The sequence below is a fragment of the Mus pahari genome, chromosome 13 (genome assembly GCF_900095145.1).
Source record: "Mus pahari chromosome 13, PAHARI_EIJ_v1.1, whole genome shotgun sequence".
Classification (NCBI taxonomy): domain Eukaryota; kingdom Metazoa; phylum Chordata; class Mammalia; order Rodentia; family Muridae; genus Mus; species Mus pahari.
Window position 1 is genome coordinate 44,229,836 of NC_034602.1, and position 17,459 is coordinate 44,247,294.

Here is a 17,459-nt window from a genome sequence, read left to right on the forward strand (position 1 = left end):
CACACACACACACACACACACACACACACACACACACACACACGGCTCAACCAGGCATGGTGGGTGTCTTTTACTTTTTATCCTACCATGAGAGAGACAAAAGTAGGCAGAACTCTGTAAGTTTGAGGCTAGCCCAGGCTACACAGTGAGACCCTGTCTTAAGAAGAAGAAAAAAAAAGACTGATAGCATTCCAACACTGGTGACATTGTGAAGAGATGGCTCCACAGATAAGAGTGTGCTACAAAAGCCTGGTAACCTGATTTTAGATCCCTGGACCCGACATGAAAATGACAACAAAAGCCAAAGACAGGACCTGTACATCTGTCACTCCGTTCATCTTAGAGTGAGATGGGGAATAAGGGCACTCCAGGGACAGCTATCCTAGATCCTAGATGGACACACAGAGCAGCAACAGACACAGAAAGACTGCCCCCTGACCTCCACATGCATGCTATTGTACATGTATTCTCTCTCTCTCTCTCTCTCTCTCTCTCTCTCTCTCTCTCTCTCTCTCTCTCTCTCTCTCTCCTCTCTCTCTCTTTGTGTGTGTGTGTATATATACGTGTGTGCCTGCCTGTCTGTCTGTCTGTCTCTATCTCTCTCTCTGTGTGTCTCTCTCTGTCTCTCTCTCTGTCTCTCTCTCTGTCTCTCTGTCTCTGTCTCTGTCTCTGTCTCTGTCTCTCTCTCTCTCACACACACACATACACACACACACACACACACACACACACCTTGCACTAAGATTTGAGAAAAAAAAGACTTCCAACATTTACGAATTAACACATTAATTGCCATAAGATTAGCAAAGGGTTGAGGGCCAAATTCACATTAGAAGTTACAGAAGAAGGAGGAGGAATAGGATTTAAAATCATCAGTGAATATAATTCTCTTGCTGAGTGTAGCACAAACTTATCACTCTGCCTTAATATTATCAGCCTCTTGCTCTAAGAACCTGTGAGCTACAGAACACAATCAACCTCAGGCATACAGACTGATGTCCTTCAAACTTATGGTCTCCAGTATAAGCTGAGCCTTTCATGTCACACAATAAAAGGAAGGAGGAAGACAGCCCTCCCATGGAAGTGAAAAGCTCCCAGAGGGATTTGTTCAAGTAAGAGATTTGGGTGCATTCTTTCCGAACTTTATTGAATCATGAAGTCATACGTTAGATCAAAGTCTAGAAGAAGGAAAGAGATATGTCTACAGCGTTGGTGGGAATGAAAGCCACAATGGTGATTTGGTGATAAGAGGAGAGAAAACTTGGATGTCCAGGAATCCTTATCTGGGAAGGAGCCCAATGATGGCCAATGGAGTCAAGAGGAACAGTGTTTGAAGTTGCACACGGAGACAGCGAGTGGTTCAGAGGTGGAGGACATCAAATTCTCAATGTCATTCTTTGGAATAACTGGTCTTTATCCGACCCCATGGCTTGTACCATGAAGCAAACAAGATGGTTGGACTGATTGAAGACTGGTTTGTTTGTTTGTTTGTTTGTTTGTGGACAGATATAGGAGGGTAAGAGATTGTGATCTTGGCATCTTGGGCAAGATAGCAGTTTAAGCAGTGGGTCCTGAGATCTGTCACTCGTCACCGGGGCATAGGGTCTGCACGTGGTTGAAAGAAGATTAGAAAGGAGGGAGAACGAAATAAATGCTCAAGGAAGCACATGGACAAGATGGGCAGCTGTCATCCGGTGTGGGTATAATGGAGTCTGAGGTTCCAAAAGCAGAGGCATTTGGAAGGATGGGGCTAAGGTGGTGTGACGGGGCTGCCTGAAGTGTTGCAACTGTGAGTCTAGGTTACCAGATAGTCCTGCACAGAAGGATGCTAAAGACCACCACTGAGGTGGAAGCTGCGGTGACGGAGGAAACAAGACAGGCATGTAGCTGAGCTCTCAGGAGCAGGGGAAGCATCCGGAGATGAGAAACAAGCTGGGAAGAGAGTAAGATGTGCCATGTGTATGAGGGTAGCCATACAACTTTCTGTCCTGGAATCTGTGGACACAGATCCTCTAGACTAGCGGTTCTCAATCTGTGGGTTACGATCCCTTTGGGGGGGGTCACATATCAGATACCTCGCATATCAGATCTTTATGTTACTACTCTGAACAGTAGCAAAATTACAGTTATCAAGCAGCAACAAAATAATGTTATTTATGATTGGGGGGGGGTCACCACAACATGAGGAGCTGTGCTAAAAGGATGAAGCATTGGGAAAGTTGAGGAGCACTGCTATAGGCCTAAAGGGTGTGGACAAATGAGCAGTCCCTGTCCCTGTCCCCTCCCACTCTGTCCTTTCTTAAGGAAGAATCAGACTGTAGCAAAGGAGGGATGTGGAGAAGAGGAGTTCGCTTTGAAAAGACAAGATCCAACAAAGCTGGCACTGTCAACTGGTGACGGAAGAGGAACACACTGGAGAACAAGCACCTTGGACTGTGTCTACACCACGTGGACACACTTCATTTTGTTTAAAAATTTAATTTTCACAGAAATATTTATGGTTTGCCATGGTTGGGTCCAGTTGACACCGGAAACATGATGCATTCCTATATTCTTCCTGGATGGTCTTAGACTTTCCTGGGAATGGCATAAGAACTTGACTGGGAGCCCAGGCCGACTTCTTGATCCCAGTGTAGGAAGCTCAATGACTAGAAAGACTTTGTATGTCTCAGCAGGAACTAAGCTGGTAAGTGTGTCAGAGCTAGGGAAAGGAGAGGCTCAAGGACCCCCCTGATAACCAGGGTCAAAACTCCACACCACTGGCTTGAATGCCATACGACATGTTTTGGTCCAATAGCTGAGTTTGCAGAATCTATGGCAGAGAAAGATCTTTTTCTGGAATGGATGTGACCCATGGACGGATATGGCAACTGAAAAAGGTTTTGTGTTTGAGTTTTCAATAGATAGAGAATATTCTGGAAAAAGAGAGTTCATTTTAAAACAGCCACCATTTGGTACCCTGGCACATAGCCGCCAGAGGTGAGCTAATTCTTCTTCATGGAGAGACAGCGATCACAAAGTCTTGACATTTTGTATGCTCATTATCCAAGACTTTCTACTACTGTGCATTGTCCTAAAGAAGGAATTATGATGTACATCATCTAGTATTAATTCATGACACCTAAATACCTAATGGTACAGGAAGATTAAGCAAATGGTACTATAATTATGCAATAGAGTATCTTGCAGGCACATATGACACAGAGGGATATGAAGCAGCATATGGAAAATGGGCTAAAAATTCAAGTTATAAAAACATTTACAGGTAATACCTAGAGAAAAAGTTTGGGCTGATGAAGTAATTTGTCCTCTGTCAGCCATACACACACTATAGCACATGTACCCACACACTTAGACACAACACATAAATAAATAACAACTGGAAAGATATGCATTAAAATGTGGCCTGTAACTCTCTTTAAGTGTTCAATTAAGAGTGGTTTTGATTTTCTTTTTTTTTTTTCTAAGAAAAATCCAAAACAAAAAAGGTTGTCATGAGATACATATCTATAAAGAAAAAAAAATGTCTTTCATCATTTCTCCAGATATAGTTTTCAACAACGGTACTTGGGAAAACAAAGTTTAAATATATGTTTAGGTTAGCCAGTAAAATATAGAGATATATTCTCTATANATNANAATGGANAGAGAGNGNGAGAGAGAGAGAGAGAGAGAGAGAGAGAGAGAGAGAGAGAGAGAGAGAGAGAGAGCTTCTAGATCCAAGAGAAAAAAATCCACTCTCCAGAAACTGTCCTTATGTGGAGGTACTTAGAAGAATCTTCGAAGCACCCTGCCCTCTAGCTCTTGGTCCTCTTAATTCATAATTGTGTGACCATGAGATGATCATGTCTCTAGATTGATAGACTGAGTTCCAAGTTACTTCTCTCATAAATGACCAGTAGAATATTAGTATGCCTTTTGCTGTATTTAATGTTGCAAATGATATGCAATGTCAAAGTGGAGACACACCAAAATACACATGCATGCACATGCGCGCACACACGCGCGCGCGCACACACACACACACACACACCAATATAAAAAAGTAAAGACACTTACAAATCAATTGACAAAAATCTGTAGCTATTTTTACTCTAAGTATAAAGGACATAAGCAAACTAGTAGCAACTCACATTCAAACAATGCTTAATATTTATACACTGTTGGGTTTTTATTGCATTTTTTTGAGATAGGGTCTTGCTGAGAAACCCTAGCTGGCCTGGAACTTGCTATTAGACCAGGTAGGGACCTTCATACTTGTAGTGATCCTCCTGCCTCGGCTCCCCAACTCCTGGGATTACAAGTTTGAGCCATGGCACCTTAGCTCTCAACTTTCTTAAATATGGTCTATTCTTTCATACAAGATAAAAAAAATTTTTTTCTCAAAACTCTCTAGAAAGGGAATATTTGAATATTTTCAACCAATCTCATATTACAGAGCAATCTCTAATTACTTTATTTAAGCAACTAAGTGATGCTTGGGGAAGACTCTTTAGCCCGTGATGACCTCAATAAAAGCTACAGGAGGGGGTACTTAGAGAGGTCAGAACTGGTTATACAGACAATGAAGAAACTTAATAAGGCCGACTCACTCCCAGGCCCCACAATGCAAGTGTTAAAATGTCACTGTAAACAGGCACGCTAGCATAACTCCCTGAATAAGTAGCCAATATTGTTCTTTAACACATCTGTCTCTGGGTCTGGACTCAGACATACCCTTCTTTTCGTAAGCATACCCTTCTTCTATTATGAGAATAACCATGAGAGAGCCATTTACATTTCACAAACATGCCCCAAACAATCTTCATACTGGACTATACTGGTATAGTGGAAGGATAAACAGACCAAGTTTTTTTAAAAAAATAAATATTTATTTGTAATACATGCAAATAATGTTCTTTAGGACCAGTTAAATCGGAGGAATGATTTTTAAATTACTTTTAATGCAACTATTACTATCAGGGTCAGAAAAATCAATTAGCAATGGAGTCTTGCTCCTTAAACCCTTAATGCTTCGGCAAGCATCGCTGAGATGATTCCGTTCCTGTTTATGATGTTTTGGACTATTTTCTTCAAAGCCCTGTAACCCTTTTAGGTTGACATCATGCAATGCAAGGCGTCAAGGATTTCATTAGCACGGCTGCCCGGGCCTCAGAGTGTGTCCCCGACTTCTGATACTATTCACTCTCTAGCTTGGGTGACTAATTTTAATCTCATAAAAAAATAAAAATTAAAAAAAAAGTTTAGCAACCCATTGAAGTGCAATAAAACCTCAAAATAAAACTTTACATTTGAGTTACTAATTACACTGTTCTTTTGACGTTGTCAAGCAAGCAGATTTCAGTGATGCAAAGCTCTTAAATTTCACCCAAGTTTGAAAGCTTGTTTGCTTGCTGGCTGCTGTGAGAAAGGACGATGTGTAAAAAGAACTCCCCAGTCTGGCTCACAAGATCCCAACTGTGCCATAGCCTTCCCTTTGCTAAGGAAAAGTTCTACAGGGGTCTACTGATAAATAAGTCAATCAAGCCAAAGACGGCTCAAGTTCACACTGAAGTGTGCCTCCCTGCCCAGTTCTGTTTAAAAGTTCATGATGACCAGATGAGATCATTAGATCGTAGGTACTTATATAGATAGGTAGATATATGGCAGACAGATGACAGCCGGGTGTATACATATACATGAATAAATGATAAACAATAGAAGACAACATAATGCGTATATTATATATGGATAGATATGTCTACATGCTTTATATATAGACATATGTAATGCAGATGGCACTTATCTACCTATGCATCTATCTTGTGTATACATACTATAGGCAAATGAGTGTGTTTGTGTGTGTGTGTGTGTGTGTGTGTGTGTGTGTGTGTGTGTGTGTACATCCTACTAAATTATATATCCTGGTAAACAGACGTAACAAGGAAAGTGTGAGATACAGTTTATCAGATAAAACAATTTGCCAAGTAACCACCCACTCCAAGACACATCTCTCTTGTGCTTTCCTTCTGACTGGAATGCTCCCTGGTGCCCTGTTTGCACACCTACCCTCTTTGCCCATATCTTCTATCCTTCAAAGTCCATGGCCTATCGCATGATCTTCTGAAACTCTTGGCAAGAAGGCAGGTGCCTCCCTCCTCCATATTGCCATAGTGACGGTCCTTCCTTTGAGCTGGTGGTAGCCGTCATGAGAGTTCAAACATCAACTTGAAAAAGAAGCATGCTTAGCTACAAAGTGGCCCTCCCACTTGCCAACTGGGTGATCTTGGTTAGGTCACTTCCCTTCTCTGTTCCTCCACTACTTCGTTTATAATATTCAATACTGGTAATAGTGGCCACCCCATAGGATTGCTTTGAAGGGGTTGATCGTGGAAATCACTTTAATGGGTTCCCATCCAATATATGGATCTTTCTGTGACAGGCCAACATAATTTATTGAGAACCTACTGTGTCCTAAACTCTCCCCTTGTAGGTATCCCATAAAAAACTGAATGGCAGGAAGCCTATCTTAACCATGCCCTAAAGAGTCCTCAACACACATCTTCCAGGTCCATAGTCTCTCTGAACCCTCACCAACTGTGCTGAGGCTGAGTGTTGCCTCCTCTGCCCTGCCCTGCACATAGCAAGCGTGGTGAGTAAGCCACCTCCCTGCGTTCACCTCACAAGCCCTCCAACTCCTAGAGACTTGTTTCCGATTCCCTCCCGCAGCTCCCTCGGCTTCACGCGAGGCATCTTTCTTTCCCAGCATCTGCTCACTCCCATCATTAGATACATCCTTGTGTGTGTATAATGCACCACTGATTTGTTTCAGACTAAATCGCGGGGAATCTAAAAATAAAGAGATGTTGAACATATTTCTTTGCATATTAACTTTAAAGAAATGGATTAATCTTTTAGAAATAATCAAAAATGAATGATCCACTCAGTGTGTAGCAGTTGCCAAAGAGCGTGGAGATGCGACCCTCCCCTGGTTCTCATTTATCCCCTTACACTCTCTGAATGTATTAAGCATAGACTTTATACTTTTTCATTTTAGAAATTAAGAAGTACGAGTGAGCCTATGGTAACCCATCCATGCCCTTCCCTGGGGACAAGTTAATAGAAACACAACTCATTTGTTCTCCAAGTCACATTCCCATTTTCAAAGATGACATCACAGAATTGACTTCATCTTCCCCCAACACAGAGATGGAAAGCAACACACATAAAGGGGCGGGGGGAGAAGTTGTTTTCTGATATCTCAGCCATGTCTCTAGCAAATGCATGCTGTCTGCTGCAGGCCGGACATGATGAGGAACCAGGAACATGGAGAGCAATGGCTTTCACTCCAAAGAAGCTCCCTCGGTGGACCGTGCAATGCCAGGGACGCATAAGGAGTGATGGTCAAGAAAGAAAAAGTTAAAGGTGGAAGTGGAGGGGCTGAGAAAGTCAAATCAGAACATGATGGACCTTTGTGACAGGCCACATCAAAGAGTCTTCCTTCATCCTGTGATCATCCACTCCCACCTTCCCTGGGACCACCTACCTCCTCCCTCCCCTGTTGCAACCTGAAAATGTCCCAGTCACCAGCCAGACCTTGGATAGTCATCTGTCACCAAAGCTTGGTGACACAATTCATTGTGTTCCTTCCTGAATGAAAGCAAAAGGAAGTATATATTCGGGATGTACCATGAAATAACTAGGCACAAAGCAGCCTCTGAGGCGCCGTCATCCCCTGCCAGTTCCGTCTCAGCAGAGGGAGCACTACAGCCAACTGGGTGGGAACAATTACCAAATTGTCAATGGAATTCAATAAACGTTGTTTTTTAAAAAAGCTAATTATTTGTTACAATAACCAGCTACTCGCGCCACTTTGTATTTGGAGGTTTGTAAACTACTTCCATTTGAAACGTAATTGATTCCATTTTTATCATTTGTTCAAGTTTATGTGGTTGTTCTCCTCCTAAGAGATGATAACATCTATTTTCAGCAAATTATACATTATAATTCCTCATTCAAAAGCTGTAAACGGAAAACAAAATGCTAATTTATGCTGTAAACGAAACTACGGAATCATAATCACTCATTGTTAACATTAGGGACAAACCGCTACTGGAAATAATAAATTGGAATAAGATGTGTGTGGTTAAGGTTGCTGCTGGGTCTCCTTCCTTTTACTTCCTGACTTTTCCCGGCCAGCCTGGTTCCTAACGCTATTCCCCCCCCCCCCGAGATTTCTTGGGTGTCTTGTCTTCTTCTGGTATAGACCAGACATTGCCTTTATCTTCAGCTATTACCTGCAGCTCGATTTCAAATGTACAGGAAGACGAGCTCACAAAGCAATCAGAAGTGCGCTCTACAGAGGGAAGCATATTAGAGCCACACACCTGCTTCTCCACATTTCATTAAGTCTCCGTTCCTACATCTCCCTACACATCAGCCATCTTCCCCCTACCTCACCCCAGGCCCTTCTAAAGTGCCTTCTGGCCAAGGGGAGCCTTCTCTCAATGTAAGTTCCCCTTCTGCTTAAGTAAATGCACCAAAGAAATAAACAATTGCACACAAGCCCAGTTACATTCCATAAATCGCATTGATTCTTATTAACAAAAAAAAAAGGGGGGGGGATGAGGGATAGATCTGGCACCACGTTCTAGAAAGGCACTGGGCTTTTAAATAAGCATCTTTGGGAGAAAAGATTGTAACATAGGGTAACTGCATTTTCCTCTTTTCGTTTTTAAAACATATTATAGTGCAAACGAAATGGGAAGATTTAAATACAAGTATTATATCAAAAATGTGAATTCTTTGAAGGGACCAAAAAGTCACACCGTCTCGGAGAGTGAGTCACGTTTCTGCTGCCCTTTGATTTAATGCCATCTGCTGCACACGTTTACCTCTTTGCTGGCAAGGTGTAATCATTGATTTCCTATGGTCTCTTGGAAGGAAGTTCTGCTTCCTTGATGATGACTACAAAGGGGAGGTGACCCCATTCTCATTCCAATGCAAACCCTGCACTTTCATATTTCCGCTAGGGCCACAGGAACAGTGAAGCCAGCAAGAAATATCCTCTCCATATTGCTGCTGACATCAAATGTCGTTTCTCCCCTTCCCACAACTACAGTGTGGAAGAACATGATGTAAGGGCCCAACCATGAAAAGGCACGATGGGTAGGAATGTTAGGTGCCCAACTCCTTACAGATGTCTTCTGGAAAAACATGGGTTGATGAGAAAAGCAAGTCCCAGTCTAAATTGAAAACACAACCAAACTGATATGAATCCATGTATAAAAAGGACATGAATGCATGTCTAAATGTGTATGCATGCAGTGTGTGTGCATGTGTGCATGTGTATGTGTATGTGTATGTATGTGTGTGTGTGTGTATGTATGAAAGAGAGAGAGAGAGAGAGAGAGAGAGAGAGAGAGAGAGAGAGAGAGAGAGAGAGAGGAGAGTTTTAATGTATCTGAGTAATTGTAAAATTATTCTATTTGATTCAGGAATTTGACCAATCTAAAGACTCTCTGTTTCTCTGACCAGATCAACTGTCCAAATCAAATAGAGTAATAAACTCAAGTATCTAGCAAGGTCCATCACCAAGAGGGAAAAAGCATCAGGTGGTTATGGTTGGCTCTACCAAAACAGACAGCTTCACCCCAAAGTAGTCTATGTACAATATAAAAGAAAGAAAAAGAGGGTTGGGGAGGGGGTGGACCAGTCAGTAATGTCAACGATGAGCTGTTCGAGCAGTCTCCTCAGCACCCATATAAAAATCTCCAAACTGAGGGGCAGAACCAGGAGGAGGGCTCGCTGGGGCTTGCTGGCCAGGCAGTCTAGCTGGACTGTGAGCTCCAGGTTCAGTGAGTGACCCCGACTCAAAAGAATAAGGGGAGAGCAGCTGAAGAAAACCCTTGGCATCAACCTCAGGCCTCCCCCACGCATGTGCGCATACCTGCACACACATTTGGGTAAACACACATGAACATGTACATGTGCATACCACACACAAAAAAAAAAGTGAAAAAAGAGAGAAGGGGTGAAGATTTGGGCAAAGGCAAACAGATGGCATCCTCGGAGGCATGCAAGGGCTGGGTACGTAGCCCCACAGCGCCTTTGTGTTGCAGAGAGGAATGGATAGAGTGGAGACAGTAAGAGGAAGCTGGCCTCTGCCTGCCAAACCTGTCCCCACTGCATGCTCCTAACTAGCACTTAATTCTGTCTTGTTTGCATTCTCTGTAAAATGGGAATAACAAGACAAGGCTCTACCCCGTGTTGTTATGGAGACTAAAAGAGCCATACATGTGTAAAGTGTTTGAAACAGCATTTTAAAAAAAAAAAAAAAAAAAGTAGTAGCCGCCATCAAAATCCTGTGATCTCATGTTTATAGAAATTTATAAAAGGTGCAGGATATCTTCAAACCAAAGCTACCAGAAGGAAGCTCATCTTACAGGAAGACCACAGCAACCCTATGCATGTCCCGACAAGTCTTTCTTTTCGTTACTGTGTATCCTGACATGTATGTGCAAACAGACATACATTGTACATGGGTGAGTATGCTCATGTGCGCATGCAGAAGCTAAAAGACAGCCTCGGGTATCACGCTCACCAGCACCATCATCACCACTGTCAACACTGTTCCAGAGTTCACTCACTAAGCTGAACTGGCTGTGCTGTGAGCCCCAGGCAGCTTCCTATCTCTGCATCCGCAGCATCATGCCACCATGCCTGTGATGTTTATGTGGATGCTGGAGATGGAAGTGGATTCCTCCCAGTTGCAAGCCTTCGGTACATCTCTATGGATCTAAACGCCGTCATCACCTTAAGGATTGTGGAATAGCCAGAAAGAAAACATACATATATTCAGTTCTACCTGGTGTTTCCTGCTTTGTCTATTTCTATTCCCGGAACTAATGCCAAGCTTCTCCTACTCCTCCTACCAAAAACAAAAAGACAGACGGACGTGTTCAACAACTTACCTACCTATCTCCTGTAATGAGATAAAACTTCTACCTTGCTAGACAAGATGGAGTGCAAAGAGCCCCAAGCTCTGAGTAGCAAAAACTACAGAGCCGAATTCAACAGGAACCCTGCCTGCTCTGCAAAGATGCATCCGGGTTGTTCTTCCAGGGAGGCCATTTTCTGTTGAAAGCCCAGAGGTTGATGGTGCAGGAGGCAAAGAAAGTTAAAATGCATAGTCACACCTGATAGTGATGCATCTTTCACAAACTTGGGGGTTCAGCTACCAGGGAACTGTCCAACCAGGTGAGGAAAGTCAGATGTCAGACCTCTCTGGGACACCCACGCCATCAGCTAATTGGCTTCATTTTTCACTTTCCACTGATTGATTCTGTATCATACAGACTGGCTTGCTTCGATCTGGGCTGACATAGTGGCAACTAATAAGGTGACCCAGGTCCTAAATGCAAGCAGGTAATGGCCAAGGCCGAGGATGGAGCCTGACTGCTTAAACAACTCCAGAGGAGAAGCCCAGGCTGAAAGGCAAAACATAAAAAGAGAAAGCTGAGGGCTGGAAGCTTGCTCTGCTGCCATCCCTAGGCGTGAAACTGTAAATTAAAGAACGGGCTGCCGTCTGCTGCACTGAGCCAAAGCAGACACATCTCACAGATACACTTTAATTGGGGGTTTCATTCTAACTGAAGCAGGTTCCTCCTCAGCAGATGCTCCCCCCCACACACACACACACACACACTCCACTCCTGCCCACACACACACTTGTGGTTTGTTTTGCACATTGGAAAGCCCATGCAAAATACCTGCAGCATGGTCTCAGAAACAGGATGGAATCTCCCAGTTTCTAAATGGTAACAGATGTAGTTTCGGCTCTAATACACATTAGACTCTTTCTCTCTCTCAAAAAAAAAAAAAAAATCAACAAGCCACCCCCTCCAGCTTCAATAAATGTCACAAAATAACTAAATTCTTTCCCTTCCATGATGATCTGTAGCTGGAGAATTTTTAATATCTGTTTATTTGTTTGTTTTTGTTTGCCTGGTTTTTATAAGTGAATAAATAACTCGCTACTTTTCAGATTTTCCATCTCTTCCTATTTTTCAGCCCCTTGTTTATAATGAACGGCGTCATAATCGTGCTTCTTGTGAAAACGAAAGAAATCAAACCGCCTCGGGATTCCAGGAAAGGAGGTTCTTAGTAGACATGCCTGCCTGCTATTGATGTTGTAAAAAGGTTCCTTTTACATGGTATTAGATGTTGAGAGCACATCATATTGATCTAGAAATAAAAAGCTTGATTTTTTTTTTTTTTTAGTACAGCCAACCCTTACCTTCATAAGCACTTTATAACACTAAGGAGAGGGTTTTATTTTTAATTGAGGTAAACAAATCACACTTGAAGAACGTTGCTATTTTTAGGGAATGAAGGGTTTGTACGCCTTTTTGGCAGCAATTCAGGTAAAATCATGAATAAGTCTCACTCTTTCAAATTTTGGCCCAGGCCTCTCTCCCCAAGTCAGCGCTGCCTGAATCCTGGGATAAGATTTGAAACTATTGCCTTTGTTTTTCTCTTTGTCCTCCGTAGGAACAGTTGCAAGCAGTTTTCGTAGTCATTTGCCCATGCTCAGATGCTGAAAGGGCGAACTGGAGCTCAGCAAGGCCTAATGCACACGCTGTATAATTCTCCTTCCTTGAAAATGGTGACGGTGGCTGAGCCGGAAACCGCAAGTCGCGGTAAGGCACTGCTCACCAGCACTTCCCACCGGACGAGCAGAGCTAGGGTAGTGACCGCCCCTTCCTCTAACAATGCACGTCTTTCGTTTGTTTCTGCACTTTATCTTAAAGTTCAAACCGTACCACTGGTGGAAGAAATCAATACTTCAAATCATCTGCTCTCCCCGCCATCCAATTTCTCTGCACTCAGGTTAGCTCGCTCCCCGGTACCAGTCTGTGAGCTAATCACCCTTCACAGAGCAGCACCAGCTGCTTTTTCAGAAATTCTTGCCATTTTCTTACCAACGCGAGTGCCCCTTTCTAGAAGAAAGATGCTGTCGTTGAGGGAGATGCTTTTTCCTAATCAAGTTAAACTAACTTTACCCAAAGAGAAGCCAATAGTTTGCCTCTTTCGAAAAGGATCCCTCTTCAAGGTTCTCATCTTTTCCAGGTTTCCCAACCTGACCCCTACGAACCTGCCTGGCACACCTCCGCCCCGACCCTGACGCCCACCAACTCCGGCTGCCAAGGAGTTTGCACGTGACTGCCTATCTTGCGAAAGAAGGCCCTGCCCTCGGCTCTTCCAAGCTCTTGGACTCCTTTCCTGTCTCCTTAAAGATGCTGCGAAGCCTCCCGTGGCTCTAGAGTGGCGTTGCTGAGCGCCTGGCGACACCCACCGGGTCTCCCTTCTCTCTTCTTCCCGACAAATAGCAAGCGGTCGTGTTTCTGCTCCCTGCGGTGTTGGTCAGAGCCACTTGCCCGGAAACTTAGCCTAAAGCGTTCAGGTCCAGTACTGAGAGGCGCGGCGCTGCCGAGGAATCCCCTACAGCCCCCAGGGCTGGTGGCCGGTGTGTGCTTCAAGCTTCAGGTCCGCGCCTCGGTCCTCAAAGGCGAGCTGGGGTTGGTTTCTGACTCATCGACAGTCACACGCGCGTCATACACCACACACACACACACACACACACACACACACACACACACAGAGGCGCGCTCACGCAGGCTCCCGGGGACTGGAGTTTGCCAAGCCCGAGGGGTCCGTGGCTTTCGGCAAGGACAGGCGTGGAGAGAGTACCCGGAGCCTGCCGTGCGGGGTGGGGTAGCTTGTAGAAAAGCCTCGGGGCTCTCACAACCTGCAGCCAGGGCGCCCCCTTGACCCCAGTCGTGTCTCTCCAGGGTCCCCAACTCCACCTCCAGCGCGACCACCTCGGCATCTCCCCGCAAGTTTCCGGTCGCAGGCGGGCCTGCTCTCTCCTGCCGCTCTGCGCCCCGCGACCTGCCGGCTGATCTGGGGGCGGCCCGGCGCCCCATCGCAGCAGCGGCCGGCCGGCTGGCGGGATCTTGTGGCCCCGCTCCCGGGCGGTTGAGGCGGCGGGAGCCTTTTGGATCTCCTGAGCGGTTTGTGTATTATTCACTCTGGCGGCCGCGGCGGGATCCGGAGAGCCCACGCCGGGGAGGCGAGGTCGTCACCTGGCCACTACTACTTTGGCTATTTGTGTCTGGGAGCCGTGGGGAGTGAAGAGGGAGTAACGAAGTACATTTTTTCGGTTGCTTAGCTTTAGGGCTTCGGTTTATTTATTTATTTGTTTATTTTTTTTTTTATTTTTTTCCCCCTATACGCGAGCTCACAGGAGCGCGCTGAGATCTGGGCCCCGGAGGGAGCGCGCCAGCGCGGGCAAGCGCGGCGGGCAGCCCCGAGAGCGGCCAGAGGCTGGCAGGCGGGCTCCGGGAGAGAGACGCCGCAGCAGCCTGGAGAGCCGTGCGGGACTGAGCAGTTCCCTTCGGCGCCCTCAGCTTCACGGGCCCGCGCCCTCGGGTGCGCGCTCCACAGGGCCCAAGAACTCCCGGAGCCCTGGCCGGTCCACCGAGTTGGTGCCGCTTTCACCAATGCTCTTCCACCTAGCTTCTGGCCCCAACTTTCCCAAGCTGTACACACACCAGCGCGCGCACAGACAGACACAGACAGACAGACAGACAGACAGACACACACACACACACACACACACACAATCTCTCTTTCCTCCCATCCCTACACCCCAGCTCCACTTCCCCGTGTAGTTTGAAGATGACAGATGCCTGTAGACTTTCACCAAACAAGCGGTGGGGGCAGCAGACTACAACAGTTATTTAATTAAAAGGAATTTTTTTCCCTCTAATTCTCGCTCTGGCTCCTGGAATAGCTTTGGCACCCCCCTCCCAGAACCTGAGCACAAGCCTGTCTCTCTCCAGGTAATCAGTGGCCGGAGGACACAGATCTCTTTCCACGCCCCCACTTCCTTCATCCACCTCCAGCTTCCCCTGGCCCCTCAAGCCACACCGATCCACACACCTACAGGCCGGCAGCGGGGAACGTGCAGGACACGATGCAGCCGGACTGCATTGCACAGTCATCAAAGTTAAGTGTGTGTTTGTGGGGTGCTCGTGCGCGCCCGGGGAGGTGCGGGGTCGGGAGGAGTGAAGTCTCCACTCTGCTTACCACCACCCCCATTCCCGCGGGTCAGGGGACGCATCTACTTGAGGTTGCAGCCATTTTAGGGAAAGAGGTGGCTCCGGGCCCCAAGGGAGTGGAGGGAGGGACAACGCGTCGCGGGGGGTCTCACAGCTAGACAGCCCCGGGGCTCAACTGGAGGGCGGGCGAACGCCCGGCGCACAGGGGCGCGGCGCCCGCGGCGACTTGGTGAAGGTTGCGCTCGAGTTCCCTGCTTTTGCCTGGAGTTGTCCGGGGTAACGCGCCAGCTCCTGCCTCTTTCTCGGGTTCCCTCTGGGCTGGGAGGTTTGGGGGCGAGATAGGTGTCCATAGCAAAATGGGCACTGGAGGGACGCGACAGCCCCTGGAGCTGGCGCTATGTATGAGGGGTATAGAGAAGGGGGAACACCTCTGTCGCCGGTTGGCGCTGACCCAGACAGTGCGACCCACTTGGCCCCCCATCCTCCCCACCCCCTCCCGAGAGTCTGTCTACCCGCCTGGTGCCAAGTGAGCGAGCAGCGGGGGGCACGGGGAGACGCCGCCCGGCACTGAGCCACCCCTTACCTGGTTGGAAGGGGTTTCCCAGGAGGAGCCGTAGTTGTAAAAGAAGGAGGAGAGGAAGGTGTCTTCCGACAGCCCGCAGCCCGCCATGCTCTGGATGCAAATAAAACGAGGAAAGAAAAAAAAAAAAAAACAGGACACACACACACACACAAAGCAACCAAAAATGTTTCCAAATCAAACGAAACCAATAAGGCAGCTGAAATTCTCTCGCAAATAAAGAAAAGGAGGGGGGAAGGGAATGGCCGAGGGGACGGGAACTCTCGGCGATGCTCCCTCTCCGGCTGAGCAGGGATGCTCGGGCTGCCGCCGCTGCCGCCGCCGCCGCCGCCGCCGCTACCGCCGCCGCCGCCGCTGCTGCCGCCTTCTCAAGACGGTACCTAGAGAGGTTCGTCCTGACTCCGGCAGCCGCCGCCGCCGCCGCCGCCGCCTGTGCCGGCTGCGTGTATGCGCGCGTGTGTGTGCGTGTGCGTGTGTGCGGTGTGTGCGCGCAGAGCGAGAGACCGCAGGGGAGGCGAGAGGGCGAGAGAACGAGCGAGCCGGGATGCAGGGCGCAGAGGCAGAGCAGGCGGGCGGGCGTGTGCGCGCGAGGCTGGGTGCGTGCGTGCGTGTGTGAGTGTATGTGTGTGAGCGCGCGCCCCCGTGTGCGCGCGCGCCTGGGTGTGCGTCTGTTTGGGGAGCTCACCCGAGAGCCGGGGCCATCACGTGGGCTCCCCGACTCCGCCGGCTGCCGGGGACAGCCTGTACTACAGCCCTGGCCACTAAATCAGCCCGCGCCACCAGACCTTTTCAGCCCCTGTGGCCGGCCGGACCGGACCTCCTGGTCCTCCCTCCTGGCTGTGAGCCCCCGAAACGGCAGGGGGCGCAGGTGCTATCGAGGGCAGGTGGGTGGATGAGGAGAGGACCAGGCCAGCGGAGAGAGTATGCCTTGGAGACACACAACACCCTGTTACAACCTGAGCCTTCCTCCCACTCTGCTGGAAGATCTTTTTCATCTTAATTCCTAAAATTGTCTTCCCATGCAGGGACTCTTCTCCCAGCCACGGGAAAATTGTGTTCACACAGTTGCTACGTCTCGATTTTCTTCCTGTCCGGAGCCACTAGTCCACCCCAACCCCAGCTGTGAACACAGACAGTCATACACACACACACACACATTCACGCACGCGCGCGCGCGTGCACACACACACACACACACACACACACACACACATCGGTGGCTGCCTTCTCAACCATTCCAAATGCAAATCCACTTATTTGCCAGTTGCTGTAATAGGCAGGCGAAGTCAGTGCTACATCAAACTAGGCTAGGCAGAGAGGGCTGGAAAGTGGATTTAGGGGACAATACTGCCCCAGCAGGAAGAAAGGCTCTGGTCTGGTGTTCTGTTGATTTAACCGTTCAAAACGGAAAACGATTTTGTAGCTTCTGCCCTAAGAGTCAGGCTGCTCCGTCGCAATTCTTTAAAGAGATATAGCCTCTCAAGTCCATTATATGTAATAAAAATGTAAATGGATGTAATTTCCTCCCCTCCCCTAGCCAAGGTATTTCAAGACCAAATCTTTGTGTCCCAATAATTGAATAGCTGAAACTTTTTTTCCCACTGCAAGATATTCTTTCCTTACTTATCTTGACTCTTTATATAGATATTTATAGAAAGTAAAATTCCAAAAAAAAATAAATAAATAAAAGAGGCATATCTGTGTATGATGTTCTTCCGAGTACTTGCTTCCTCTCGGGAAAACTTGCAAACCACCTCTTAGCAGTTCATATTGTT

General features: G+C 47.0%; 1 protein-coding gene across 1 annotated transcript in view; it reads right to left on the bottom strand.

Annotated features, from left to right (window-relative positions):
- Ppargc1a (PPARG coactivator 1 alpha) overlaps window positions 1-15,991 on the bottom strand; it is a 655,760-nt gene extending 639,769 nt beyond the window's left edge. The window contains exon 1 of the mRNA XM_029545307.1: window positions 15,688-15,991. The gene's annotated coding sequence lies outside the window, so the exon portion shown is untranslated. The remainder of the gene's footprint in view (window positions 1-15,687) is intronic.
- Window positions 15,992-17,459: the final 1,468 nt, after the last annotated feature.